Source organism: Battus philenor, unplaced genomic scaffold (genome assembly GCF_028537555.1).
Source record: "Battus philenor isolate CCGP_79_NKW_IND1 unplaced genomic scaffold, ilBatPhil1.0.hap1 SCAF_11, whole genome shotgun sequence".
In the NCBI taxonomy this organism is placed as follows: Eukaryota; Metazoa; Arthropoda; class Insecta; order Lepidoptera; family Papilionidae; genus Battus; species Battus philenor.
The window spans coordinates 4,332,307-4,348,584 of record NW_027181673.1 but is presented as its reverse complement, the minus strand read 5'-3'; positions in this window follow the sequence as shown (position 1 = coordinate 4,348,584).

The window sequence follows — 16,278 nt, the reverse complement described above, 5'->3', positions numbered from 1 at the left end:
TTGTCATTAAATAAGATTTGTATATTTTCAAAATGTGAACCAAATAACGAAAAAAGATTGCTTTTTACATCATAATTATTGTGCTATTTATTTACGACAAAATACCACAATTCCTGAAGACGAAGGTCTTTGACCAATATGCGTTGCTGGTGATGAGGCCTATGCTTTTCATTTGGCATTTATAGGCCGAAAAGAAGAAGAAATAAGTGAGAATTGTGTGTTCCACATTCAAATAATGAATTTAGATTTATAGGCGTCCAGTAGCCAGCAACACGTCCTTCATACTAAAACCACTGTAGACCTTAACTAGTTAATAACGAAGTTATCTCACTAAGCTTATAGTTGGCCCGGCACCGGAACAGGAACTTAGATCATATAACTTCTCAAATTTAAGTTTTACCCCGGACACAGTGCATTTGCAGAGTATGTACGTGGACACGAAATTGCACTTGGAAGGGATTTCATTTCCCTCTCGTGTCTGCAAATTATTGCAAAACGTGTCATGGTATACAGGTTGATTTGTTATAGGTGTAAAACTTTAAACGAGTCAATATGTGTCATTCTGAATATCTGTTAGAATGTTTCATGCACCTTTTAAAAATTTCAAACATGTCTTTATATATTGAGTATTGTATTCGGAATACTTTAGTAAAACACCTACTCGTATACTACAAATTGAAAAATTCACATTAGCTTTAAAATAAATTGATATAAACATTTCGAAAACCTATGTACAAATTTTAAACAATATGTACTTTTTATTATACTTCATATTTAAAACGTGCAAGAACAAATAGTACACAATAATTCACTTTTACACCAATAATCAGTCAACTTGTATATATTTCATTTCCGTCATTTATAAACAGTTATAATGGTATTCGAGAAACGCACTAATAAGTCTATCCTCGACTAAGACTCTTTACGACATGTTAATAACGAACGAATCTTAAGTTATTTTGGGCATATCGCCCATAGACAAGCAAGGTAAAAGACCACGTGAACGATGTACCATATCGCTGACCTGATCAAGTCAAGTCATCAACTGGGCTCTATTAGTACTACTCTCAGGAAGACACTGAGCACTGATGGATGGATCAACAATCAAACAGCTGGTCATCAATTCTATTATGAAACTTCAAGACGAACACGACCTTTTGTAATGAAAAAACGTTTGAGAAAAATATAATTACATCAAGTCACAAAGAAATAAATGCAAAAGGAAATGAGAAACGAATTGTTATTTTACTTTCAATAACGTTTACCTTTCATAGTAAAAATAAATTGATTCAAACGAATCGTCTTGGAGTCAAAAAATCACACATCCCCAAGTTAAAGTTCTTGTCTGTGTTGACTTTATATTTAGAATGATTTTTTCCAATTTCCGGCCAGTATGTTAGACGTTTTCTACTGTGATATCGGAATTTAAAAGAAATACATTTCGATATTGTATTTGTTTTTCTTCGTTTATTACATTTTGGATTCATCGTATGACTTTTAATATTAATACTTTTATAGTCATATAGGTCATTGCTCATTTTCAGTCTCCCATCATTTTCCCATCTCTACCTTAAGATATTCGTTTTATCGAGGAAATTATTACTATTTCAACAAAACATCAACTTCTGAACATAAATCTCTTTTTAAGATTTCCAAAAAAATACTTTGGAAGCAGCTTGCATCCAGCATCTTTTGATGAAATAAATAAATTAGCAATTCCTTGGTGTTTCTAATCAATTTTTTCAAACAATTATAATAACAAACTTCGTAACTAGTATTGCAGAAACCAGAGTCTCCCAATTATAATCTATAACTCCAGGCTTTGTTGAAAAAATATTATGTAATATTCATATATTCTGAAGAGATTACTGAAAAAAATGCCTAATTATGAAAAAAAATTCACATGTTTTTGATGTTTGTGTTCATTCGTGTTTGTCCGTAAATGTGGTGTGTGTATAAATTCTCATTTCAGTCGTCTAAGAGTTTGTAAATTACGTTAGCCTTGTCACATTCTTTTCTAGGCTTTTCTATTTAAATCGAAACACAATAATTGTTTTAAACCCTATCGTTGCCTCCTTATTACGTATCACTAGCTCTTTATATAAGATACCAACTGTCCCCCGTCGACATCACGAATGAACGCAGTTTCAACGCCCCAGGCGGGTAGTCTTTATTTTAAGCAAAATCAATTCTGAAACGAAATCTATTCAGCGAACGGAATATTCTTACTGAACTTCAAGTCCCTAAGTCTTGCGATTCTAGAGATATCATGATGAGTGGAGGTGGTAATCTCTTATACATAGCGATTGGTTCTCACAGTAAATGCTACAAAACTTTTAACGTGATGTTAATGTAGTAAGAAACATCGTTTTCAAAATTTGGATTCTCTGCGGATTTTGTACTGCCAGGAGTTCAAGAAGTTCATCAGCCTGTTGCATTTCAATATAAAAAAATAGATTAATGTAACATATTTCAGAGTCACAAGTACAGAGAGATTGAAAATAGGTGTATTAGCTTTAAATATTGTAGCTGACAAATGAGTTATCATCCTATAAAACTTTTACACCTGTAAACAATCAACCTATATATAAATGAAGTGTTTAATCAGGATTCTCTATCTATTTTCTTATACATAAAATATTAATAAAAATTAAACTATATCTCTTTAAATAATTCTTCTCGCGAATGTTTCTTATATATATATATATTAAAAATATTTTCGTGTAGAATCGTAAAATAAAAAACAAACAGAATCCATTGCGAAGGTCAAACATTATTTCATTTAAATGAAAGGAAATTTCTCGCGGAAAAATTCTTGCCTTGAACTTATAAATCTTGTCTCCGTCATTAATTCTGCTGGCATAAAAAAGGATTTCAACCTTCTATGAATAACAATAGGGTCACGTACATTAATTTCGCAGAACAACCTTTGTTTCAACACATTTTTTTTCCTAAATTAGAAAAACGGAAAAAAAATTTCAATCATAATTTGAATATTAAAAATAGCACATGTTTATATTTATGTATTAGCATAGTATGTAATATATATTGTTATATACATTTAAATACAACGTAATGAGAAATAGACGTGGATTTGATTGGTATTCCAAAATCAAATATCTATTATTAAATTTATGCTTCTTTAGGCGCGGCATGAAAAAATGACGAGAGTGAAATTTAAAAATGGCGCGCGCATCACTAACAAAAGTAACAGGTAACGAGTTTCAGTTTCATATAAGTGTGAATTATATATGTTCTCTTAATTTATAATTATTCACCTTTAATTGTTGAACAAAAGAGTTTAAATAAATGAAATAAATAACGAAGGTATTTTTAATTCTTTAAAATTTTTACGCCTATTTTCTATCACGTTGTATAAAATGTACAATAATTGTAAGTGTACATATAATAATCCGAACTAGGATAACGATTTTTCTTGCTTTATTTTGAAACCATTCCTTGTAACACCCTATAAAGGGTGCACTGTACATTACTTGGCAGCGAATGAGCTATACATTGACTCTTTTAAAGCTATGAATAATGCGGAAGTTTCATTAGGCAGCAGTATTTCTATGTAGAACTTAATGTCAAACCATATACCCCAAGAACGTTTGTATTATTATGTTAAAAAAATTCAGACACTTGACCAAACATTGTCGCGTTTCCTGGTCTAAAATGTAACTTTTGTAAGTATATTCCACCATTATCCACGACCGTGGAAATCACCTCAAATGTACTTCCCACCTTCGTTACTATTAAAACTTTCTCAACTCCGGACGGACACTTGATCCTTGTTAAATTGAAGTTTGATAAAGTGAAAAGTTTTATCTTTTTGTTTTATGTCTGTTATAATGAAACCTTAATAATCTCTTCCGCGAGTTTCTTTTGGTGTTATATAAAGGGTCTTAGTTGTAATGGTTTGTTTATTGTAACACGTGTAAAATTCAGTTCACAAATTTGTGATTTTTTTACCGTTAATCGTTCTTCGGTGCACGCGGCATGGATAGGCCTTCCTCTCAGTAGACAATATAGTCAAGGTCACGGATATCCGACATCGGGTATTACACCTTTATTTGACTAACGGAGTATTTCTGAGATATTTCAAATCTCTAAGCCTTATGGTTCCAGAGAAATTGTAATATATATCTATCTATATCTTAGAGAGAATAGACTAATTCATTGAGCATTAAAAATAAATTATTTATTATTAGTCTGTAAATTCTCCTATGCAGTTGTAGCCCAGTGGTGAAGGACTGAGACTTTCGATTATAGGTCACAGGTTCAATTCACAGGATACAATCTAGTATAATTTACAATTTGTGCTTTAACTATGTAGAATGCTCATTGCTTACGACCAAGTTTCCAGAGGATGAGCAGAGCAGCGTCTTGTGCGTTCTGTAACACCACACTGCGATCACCAACGCGCCAGCCAAGAGTAGCGATTATGTATTACCCTCCATATCTTAAAGGAAGCCTATGTATTATTGTGGGCGATAATGAGTTGAAACAACGATGACGAAACTTTCCTATAAAACGTATAGTTAGTTTGTATGTAGTTGGAGGGAGGCAGTGCAACACCGGTCACTGTGGCGACCTTCGGGGGAGGTTTATGCGTTTCAGCGGGCATTTATCAACTTATATGGTGATGATGATGTAGCTTTTTAAATGAATATCTAATATATAAAATTCTCGTGTCACGGTGTTCGAACTTGAACTCCTCTGAAACGGCTTGACCGATTTTTACCAAATTTTATATGCGTATTTAGTAGATCTGAGAATCGGCTACTATCTATTTTTCATACCCCTAAGTGATAAGGGTTGTTCACCCTTAAATTTTTTTTTTTATTTTTTTGACGAAATTTTTTGTTTTTATTTTTTTTATGATACAACGTACAAAAATACATACATCCCTAAATTTTCACCCCTCTACGATCAACCCTTATTTTTAAATTGAAAATTAAAAATATTTTTTTTGCAAAACAACGTTTGCGGGATCAGCTAGTTACTTATAAAAGTGTTTTATTAATTTACTGTCATATTTATATCAATAGTAAAATACACCGAGCTATATCACTATAACATATCGTTGAGAAAAGTATTCGCCTATGTTTAATAATTAAATGATTTCGAATGATTATGAATTTATGAACATGTACTTACTTACGTATCTGCGTAACTTGAATAACGTTCCACGTATCTACGTGAGAGGATTTCACTCAACCTTTTGTCTTTTCATATCCGCCACACCTGGCGCCTATTTTTCATACTTACCTGACACAGAGCCCAGGCGCCCTAATATTAGTGCCAGGAACACGAAAATGTCGCCAGATGCTCGTAAATCTTTTATATAGCTCTTTCATAAAACCTCTAAATGCACCACTTAACTTTACATCTCCTTCATATGAAATCTAACATATTTCATACGTAACGTTTTGCTAATAGAAAAGATAGAAGTAATTTTGGCCTACATATCTTTACTTTTATTGTTTTAACTAGTCTTGAGGTGATTTTTACTTTTACATCTAGTGATTTATCATATTTTTGTTTGTTATTCTTTTACGTCATTTATTATTTTATTACTCTATGTCAAAATAAATGATAATTGGAACAAGATTGTTGATCGCAGTCCTATTAAAGACTTAGTTTAGTGTTTCACATACTGCTTAATGTAGAGGACATTAAAAACGATAGATTTAATGACATTACATAATTTAGAGCTGGATCTCGGCTTTTTGATACATAAATTGTTGTTATTCATAAAATAATTATTTGCTGATAGTTGAAACTCTTATAACCTATTTCACGACTATAGGTGAGAATTAGTTTTCAAATTTTGAGATAAATCAGTAATATTAATGAAATAATTATTATCTGTAAGTTTTTCGTTTAGTATATTTAAAAAAAAAATTAAAATAACCATACGAACGGTATGTGTGTTCATCATCACCACTAAAATTACAATTTACGTTATTTAGGCATTTATTTCGGAATTTCTGCAATTGTAATGAACGGATAACACAAAGATTAACCCCTTTTTTTTAGTAAAAGAACAGTTTTAAATGAATATTTTTTAAATTAAAATATGCACAAAACATTGCGGAAGCAGCCAAGATAGCAATTGTATACTACGATACAATAGATGTCAATTAAAATCTTTCAGTTCCTTGGCTAATATAATAATAAAAAATTTCAACGTCATTCAATGAACACATTTTTAATTTAAAAAAGCAGTATAAATTATTTTATTTTTCATATAAAGACATACAATTGAAATGCGGTCTGAAATGCTTACTGGTTCTATTCTGTATCCTAGAAGAGGCCTATGTAAAGCAGCATACGTTTTGCAGATGAAATCATAATCATGAACTAGATTTTGTTATGAATTTTATTAAATAACTAAGTGAATTAGTACTACTAATATATTTATATTTAAATAATAATATGAACGGTTTTAAAATGTGTCTTAGATTGCTTGTACTTAACACTTTAAAGTATTCTTTGTCATTGTTTCATAACATAATTTTATGAATCTTTATTAGCATTCCAGTCCAGCACTATTGTAAGATATGAGATTTGAAGTCATGAAACACTATATTCGCAGCACAGAGTAATGGAAACTCTTTGAACTCTATTTTTATAATCTAAGTATGAGACAGAATACAGTAGTGGGCATGAATATTTAGAAATATAAAGATGTGTTTACAATAAGTGCACGAGTAATATAGTTTCAATAAATTTTAAACTTATTTTCTTTCATTAATGATATGTTTTCAGATAGTTTCCTCCTCACTCAAAAGAGAATGCCTCCGCACTGAGCAAATAACAAACCTTAACTAACAATTTGCTCCGTGTAAACGCACCCTTAGTTAAAATCCTGTAAATGCTTCAAAAGTATCTATATCGATTTAAAATAAAATATTTCCCTTGTATTTTATAAAGATAAAATTATAATACTTCTACTATCTCTTAAGTTGATATTCAGGGTTCAAAATTTTGGAAAAAAATGTTTTGTTAATAAATTATTCAATAATAAATTTACAAACTGCTTTTGGTCTTGAATTTTCAATTCATAATTTATACCTTTATATTTTTATTTACAGATTTCATTGTTTGTGTATTATTTTAGATTTGTTTCAAATTCAACGGATTTTCATAATTCGAATAAAGTGGCCGCCATTGTTTTACTTTTTCAAGATGGCGGTAAATTTTAATTGACGTCAATTATTTTAAAGAGTCCTTGCTTCTCGTAATGAATGTGTTGCTCCGAGCGAAACGTAGATATTGAAGAGCGGTTCTCATTAATTATTTTAATTATACCATCCGTGTTATATGCCCCCATAATTGTCTCCTATTCATTCGGAAATGTTTTTATTGCCACATTTCTTTAAATTAATGTGCTGATGGTATGGTGCATACTTAGTTCTTAACGTAAACGATTTAAAGGGGTGAATGTATAACTCATTTCTCAGCAAAAAACTTTACACCTATTTCCAATCACCCTGTGCATAATAATTACTCGGTGAAATAGGTTTTTTGTTTTTAATAATAATAATAAAAAGTTAATTTATTTTTTTCTATCGCGATGATTTATTTTACTATAACTGCAATTCAGTTGAAATCTCTTGTTCTATATTATCATTAGGTTATTCATTATTTCTAAAACCATTTTTGGATAGGGTATACAATACATTCTTCTCCTTCTTTTTAGCCGATAGACGCCCGCTTCAAAGCTTAAGTTTCATAATTAATTGATTATTTATTGACAGCAAATTAGCTATACATTCACCCCATTAGTGCCCTCATACCTATTTCCAATCATGGTATTTAGAAAGATATGGTGTAATCTGGTAGACGTTATCGTGACGTGCATCGGCTGAAAAGAAGACGAAGAAGATATAGTTGAATGATTTATACACACAGCTTTATTTTTGTACAGATTTTTAAGAGAATATATTTTTGAATCGGCTTTACATATTCCGGCTGGAGGAGGCAGAGGGCAGGAGGCGCTTATGCTGAACCTCGTCTTGGTAAGTTAGCTTGTGAGCTCCGAGGAACCTATGCCCAGGTTGTTACATGACATGCAATATTACCTGATTAGGAGGCCGCCAGTCCCTTAGATTACTTGAGGTTCCAAGGTGCACTCACTACACATTTACCACCCGACGCAAGCGTGACCTAGATAGCTAAACCTCAACTTGATTGTTTGATATTCCCTGGATAATATTAATATTACGTCGGAAAGGCTATGCCGGTAAAAGAAGTGGCAAAAGAAACTACAGATCGCTGTCTAGGATACTGTTATGATGACATGTGGATGAGTTTATGAAACAATTCTTGTAACAATTTATTAAAAGTATATCTAAATAAATAACAGGTAATCTTCAAAATATTTCCACTATTCAGGGTTAGATGTTTTGATATGATATCAACATTCACCAAAAGTATTCTTATTCGTAGCATGATATTACGCGTGCCTTATTCAATAGCTCAGGTGCCAAGATATCGTAAAATATAAAAGGATTCTTATCTACATAAAACTGTCGCATATGAATTGTTTTGTCAACTCTTTATGTTTCACTATGAATGAAAATCGTATTTTATTACTTATCAAGATACATTTCACCTCTGATCACCAACTTAATACGGAATTTCACCTCTCTATCATAATAAGATTAATATGATAAAAATGATTTAATATTTTAAAATGGTTTGATAAGCCAATGAATGTATCCATATAATAAATGAACTGCTATATATATTTTAGACTAGATTTTCTGTAATCGGTTTAACATAAATATTTACTAAATATTAGTATTTTACTGTTTTAATATAAATACTATTTTTATCTTAAGTAAGCATTCGTACAATAAAACACAAGGTATATTAAACTAGGTATATTCGTAGACGGTTTGCTGTTTAAGCATCTAATTAAAAAACTGAATCAAAAGGCAGTTTTGATGACCGCAGCATAAACTAAAAAAAATAATATTTCAGAATCCTTCCCGGGGATATACCTAATAATTTTCCACATTAGCGGCGATTGGATGTATGGTTTTTAAATATATTGAGTCCAAACAGAAACACTAATTCATTCACATTCAAGCAGTAAAATGCTTATACGAAAAACGCTTTACTTTTTTTGCTGATTTTATAAAGCGTTATATAAAAATAAATGACACATGACCTTAGTTTAGCTCACAAGTCGGGTCGCTATTTAAAAATTTAATATTATTCTGGCCTCGGAACAATCTAGACATTTAGGCGTGCGGGTAACTGAAGTATATTTATTCGGAATTAAAATTACATATTTATAATACATAGTTGGAGTGTATTCTATTAGCTTTATTGTAATGTATGTTCCCACATCTGAGACAGAAGCTTCGTCTGAGGAATCAAAACCAACCAAAGGGTTTAACGAATCTTTCATATTTTTGAAACTGGAATGACTGTTAGAAATCTTATACAGGGTGATCGGTTATATGTGTAAAAGTTTTAAAGCGTTTGTAGGTGGAGTTTAACAGGTTCGGTGAGCAATGTTAGAGACAACACCTAACGAGCTGTAGCACGAAAACTAAAACGCTTGGATGGATTGGAACGCTTACAACTTCAGATACACCAACGCCGTAATAAATTATTTGTCATTCAAATGAAATAATTTTTATACAAAACTTTCACCACTCATTTGTAAATATTAAACATTGATTCGAAATTGATATAAGATTTCGAAGTTTTTAATTCCATATTACATCATAGCACTAAATATTTAATACAAAATTACAAACAACAACACATAATTATGTCACTTGACGCCGTTCGCCATTATATATATTTCATAATATTTTTCGGTGTGAGACGCGGTTTTGAAAACCGCCTACAAATCATATTCCGCGTGTCCTTAGTTTTTGCGCATGCGTAGACCGATGGATTGACAGATGAGCGAAAGCATTTTGACAGCTGTGATTATTTCGCTACTCATTGATTGTATCTTATTTTTCGGCAAAAGATTTAATGCTTTTAGACCTACATCGTCATAATGGTCAGTCTTGCGCTGCCTGTTTCCAGCGACTTCCCGCGAGCTTAGCTATGTCGGCGGTGCATGTAGTTGTCGACCTACCCATGCCGAATCTCTCGCGTCGTGGTCGTCGCTCGAAAATCATTCGGCTTCAGACTTAAATAATGTTTATGGTAAATAGTCAAAGCGATTCTAGATTGTTACGATTTTTACTGATGGAGGATACCATTAATAGAAGATTCAAATTAATGTCAAACATATCTAATCTAAATAGATTAAGAATAGTCTTCGAAGATGTGTGTGAATATGTATGTACGTACTTTGGGAAAATTTATGGCAACACTTCCACAATCAAGATGGCGACCACAAGCGGTATATAAGGCAATCCGGGCGGCTAAATAAAGAAGCATTATTAGTTAAATTGCAATTTTTAATCAAATTTTATTTATTAATTTAGTTCCTCGCCCGTTGACCCACGCATTATATGTAAGCACGGGAATATGTAACATCAAATACAGCGACCAGTTTTTACAAATGTTCAAATACGAGGATATTATTAAAGCCAACACAAGATGATTGCAACACCAATGCTAACGAAGTTACATTCGGTACGCTCGGTTATATAAATGTACAACAGTTGAAACCTAATTCCGATTCAAACATGCTCAAATACTTCGCCGTCCCAATTTATATAGAAGCCAATTCCACCTAACTCTATCAAATTCTCAACGTTGTTGCGCGATGTTTTAATAAAAAGACGACACTGTATTTTTTATTACAATGTGGCAACTTAAAAAGAATCATATAGAAGTGGAATAAAATATTATTGATAGTGATTAGAAAATCTATTTTTGTGCAGCCGTTTGAAATTACGATAACTATTAAACCTATTGACCTAATTCCTACCTATCCTAGTTAAATAAAAAGAGATTATATTCATCATATAAAAAGAGTACTTTGATATTCTGATTAAATCTCATGCAGTCAAGTGTCTATAGCTGATAAAGGTTTTTAAAAGGAAATTCTACGCTTCAGTGAGAAATACTTTGGTTTAATTTAACGATAATTATCATTGAAAGTTTTTTCTCTAATACCCGTTGTATTTTTTCTTTTTGCTGCAAGTATACGGTTGTTCAATTTGATTCTTGTTTATTTAATATAAATTAGTTCCGCTGAAATTCTACTCAAGACATACCAATGTCATAAAATAAGAAATGATTAGATTGCAGAAGATCTATGGTCACTGATGTAGCTTAAACAAATGCTCATCTGAAATGCACGTGGGTGGAGCATATCGCTAGTCCAAACGACATCCGTTGGGGTAGACAGGTTCTTGAGTGGCAAGACTCTAGCTGTACTATGTTACTAGCCTGTAGTTGCGGCGTGGAAAGACCCAACACTTGGTGGACCAACCTCATAGTTAAGGTCAGGAAGGCGAAGACCTAAGGCTTTGAGGGAGCGTCTATCTGATGATACAACAAAACTCTTTGTAATAGTCTCGATCATGGAATTTGTTTATATTACATCAATGATAAACTCCTGGATAGTAAATACGGTCATTTGCTACGAAACAGAAGGTTAGATATGTTACTAAACAGAAATCGAAGTTAGTGTAATTATTGAGCTTACTTACAACCATTAAAATAGAGTTAAGTACAGAATTTTGATTGCGATTATACTTTTACATCGTCCCTGTTCCTTTGTATTGTGATGCCGTTTGATTTACCATCAAGTGAATTTCCAGCTAATCCCGTTACCTTGTTCAATATAATCCCAAGTTCGTCAGTTGAAGATAAATTCCCATGATCTGCTCATCTACGTTTACCAACTATTCTTACCATGGAATCAGTGACCCCATTCACTATGTTTATAAATGAAAATTCCCACTCGATATATTTCATGTGCTTACGTATTTTACGTCGCTGGAATGCCAAAGCGATAAGGCTCTACAATTTTGCGTGCCACTATAGCTCGATGAGATTTATTATGACAATTCCATTAAACATGTACAGCATTCTGTATATACTGAATTACAGCTTTTTAGTACAGATGCGACAAAATGAACTCGTAAACGAATTTATTAATGTCTCAAACTCATGGAAATTTGGAATAAAATATAAGTTAACTGCACTGTTACTTTACTACTTACAAATAATCTTTTACTACTGTCTTTCTTACAAATGTGACTTGGTTCGTTCTTATGTTTTTTGTTCTAAATGTTCTGTAATAAAACCTCCTTCGGTAGTGGGTCAACAAAAAGTTCAACATTATTTCAGCTGTAGGAAGCTTACTTCTGTACATAGGCCTTCTCTTTGGATTTCGTTATTATAACACTGGTTGAAAAATGCCTGCCAGGTCTTTCGAGGCCTTAACGACTTCATCTGTCCACCTTGTGAACAGACTATGTTGGTGGACGTCCTGTGTTACGCTTTCCAGTCTGTGGTCTCCACTCCAGAACCTAAACCTGCTTTTATGTGTTTTTCTATCCCTCGTTCCACCCACTATTTTGTAGGGAACAGGGTTTTGTTGAGGCAATGAATTTTTTAGTTCCTTTTTATTTTATAGTTCTTTTCTCATCTTTCGCTTTTTCACATTTGCTTTATTACATTTTTCATTTATCTTTATTCCTTTTATTCGTCACCTTCCATCTTATCCTCAGTCACTACAATCTAGGTCTATTTTATTGTTACAATGTATTACATTTTTACTTAGAATATTTATATATACATTTCTACAGTTTTAACTTCATTTTTTTTTTCAATTAGTATTTTATTTACATTTTGTTTTGCTTCCTTATTTTAATATTTATTCACATTTACATTAGTATTGATTATTTACTATTAGCCGACCGTTTAAACCTAAGTTTTATTTCTTTCTATGATATTTTCTACGACCCTCCTGCAAAAACTGAAGAAGGGTGTTCTGTTTTCTATTCTGGAGGCAATTCTTGCCTTCTCAATCTTTATACCTATTCAGCATTTAGTCTCGATTCGGGCCCTCTCGAATGCGGGACAATCAGCAACCAGGTGGATTACGGTCTGGCTCTCATCCGGTTCACAGTAACACGAGAGATCCTCTCTGAGCTTGAACCGGTGAAGGTATTAAGAGAACTCCCCGTGTCCCGTGTAGAGTTGGACCAACACCGCTTACACCCCGCTATTATATATTAGTAATTCATTAAAATCTCTTTCGTAATTCATTAACGATAAATAAATCTACTAAATACATAAACGAATGTCCAATATCAGATTAATTAAAGATGGTACCTTATTTTACATTTACATTAAAATTTATTTTTTTCTGTAATTACATTTTTTTTGTATATGTATTTTAAAATGTAACGAAATTTTTAGTAAAGTACGTACGAAATATAAAACTTATATTATGTTTTATAATTACTTATTATTTAATCAATTAATTAAATAATCACATTGAAATGCGTTTTATTATTATTTATTCTATTTGATGGCCGCTATGGTCTTAAAGATCTGCGGTATAGACCGGACTGGTTAGTGCAGCGTAGGAACTGCCCTTACAAGATGGACAGGTCACCGCGCTGAGGCCGAAGGAGGAGGATATTTATATAGTATGACCGGTTGGAAGCGGCCTGCTTACAGGTAGGTCCAGGAGAACACGTATACAAGCTAATCAATTTTAATAATACGAAGTTCATTAGGACATTTAGTAAGTATAAAAAAGAAATCACATGGAATTATGATACGAAAATCTAAATTAGTGCACATAATAGTAGCTTTCGATAACGTTTGATCCGTACGGTTACCTTTATATGAAAGCCCGCAATCGGTTTACGGTAGTGTGCGAAGGTATGCGCATAATTAATACTGCATCACACACACATTGACCCAAATGCGGCGCTCCAGTTGCAAGTAAATTAGAGCATTCCGCATCGCTGTTAATCCTATTTTCTACTTGCCTTTTATATGCGGACAGTTACTTTTTAAAAAAAAATGATAATGTAATTCGATTGTGTTTCTCTCTTTTAAGCCCAAAATTTTGATTTAAAATTGTACTTATTTTGTAAGTTTCCCAACACACAGAATACAATAGAACTTCTTTTTAAAACCTAAAGAACATAAATTATTTATGAAATAATTAATCAACTTTTCATTTTTTTGATACAATCATGGTTTAGCGACTCACCAACATATATAAACATGGAATTTTTAAAAAAAAAATCAAATTGTTTTTGTTGCAGGATGGTTGGTGAAGTAAATAAGCGTAACAATACCATGTAACAAGACAAGAAATGTGGCGAGGGATGGGAGGCGATGCGTGCACGTAATGTGGGCGAATTCTGTGCGATTGATGAATTGTGAAGGATGAGAGAAAGAGGGTGAAAATAAGAAGGCATATATATACCTGTCACAAAAAGAAGATGAGCGTAAGCGTATTAAAAAAAACATGTATAAACAGCTGTTGACTAGTCAGTAAAATAATGAATAATACATATCTCTGTTATTCTATAGTATATTGTTGATATTTTGAAAACATAAATAACAAATATCAGCATTTGTTGTTATTTCAATTTGACAAATTAACCTATCATAATCATATTAAATATCTAATGTAAAAATATGTGTATTAATTCCAACTCATATGATCACCGCGTTGTTATCGGCTTTAAAGATTAACTTGTGATACTTTTCCATATGTTTCATTAAAATGATAACTCTTATGTTAGTAACTGCATACAGTATTACAATGCACTCTTCTGTAATATCTTATAATATATGTAGAAAGTAGATTTATCAAAAAAATTATATATTCCTGTTGTCTTGTCTTGTCGCAACCAAACGGCGCTGTGCTCATTTTGGGTTGGGGTTGGCCCTACCCAAGCTAACTTCTCGAGAAATCTCAGCAGATCGTTGATGTTACCGGTGATAAATGGGTGAGAAATGTTCCTATTACAGCGTGAATGTTATTAGTGATAAAGTTTGGGAATGAATTGTTCTATATTAAGAAGTAACCACTGTTATGGAGAGTAACTGGATGCGAGCAGTACAAAAGCCATCGTAGTGGTGAATTCTGGGGAGGCCTATACCTTGTAGTGGGCGTCTATCGGCATAAGAAGAATATCACAAAAAATTCGCTTGAGTTTTTCGACGCTATTCTCTTATCAGGGCACGTTTGGAAACCTTGCAGCTTTGTCTCATCATTGAAGAGTTGAAGTTGATTGATGATTTCTGCTTTTAATTAAATTAGGCTCTTCCAGCATTCTCGTGATTATATGTTATAATAATTAGCGTAAATGACCTGATTAATTTCTTCCAAATGAATATCCACTTATACTACCATTAATGTCTTTCTTCTACTACCAATTTATAAAATCCGTTATCATATTTTATGAAATAAATCAAAAACGAAATTTGATTTTCAAGACGAAATTCGTTTTAAAATCGTCTTGTTTTGGAATCATCCTATCTAACGTAATGACTCAATCGCGTGCGATAACAGTCCATTCCATCCTTACTCTGAATAAAAGAGCATCCAAATTTTCTGTAACAAGTTATTTAAATCTAGATCCTTAGAAAGTAAAGATAGCTTGTTCGTTCCATTTATAATTCTTCACTTTTGTATCTTTTCATTATATATTTTATTGTATACGTATAAAACTACATTTTGTAATGGTGTTCACGTGACAACGCTCTGTATTAATGGCCACTGCAATCACAATACTTTTTAGAACTTAAATATTCTTTTATTATTCTTCGAATTTAAATTCAAACACCGATTTGAATTCGGAAGCCATCAAAGATATTATTACCATGGTGTTTACGTCAAAGTTGTAAATATTGCAAGATTGTAAATAGTCTCTGTATATATGTTATACTAACCCAACTTGATCACTCTTGGCTTTTATTGTTATCGCCTTCGCCGCACGGGTGGTTCTCAAGGCATACCTAACCAAATACAGAATATTTGTTGAAATTAGCAGCGATACAACGCAAAGAGGAGTAAAACCTCCAGATTCAATCATCATTATATATAATTGTACATTTGATTTAATTATCTGAGAGTTTATTTAGGGAGCTTGTATCTATTACTTACTTAAAACAAAGTGTACGTGTAATCCAAAGCTTTGCTTGTAGGCGAACAACCTACTCTAGCAACCTGTAACTCGCGTGGAAGCAATATAAAGTTAAACCAAGTTTCAACCATATGTTATGGAACAAGTTTATTTTTATTACGTTATATTCGAGTTGTCAGCATGTTTACTCACGCATTTCTTCGTCATTCGGATTAAA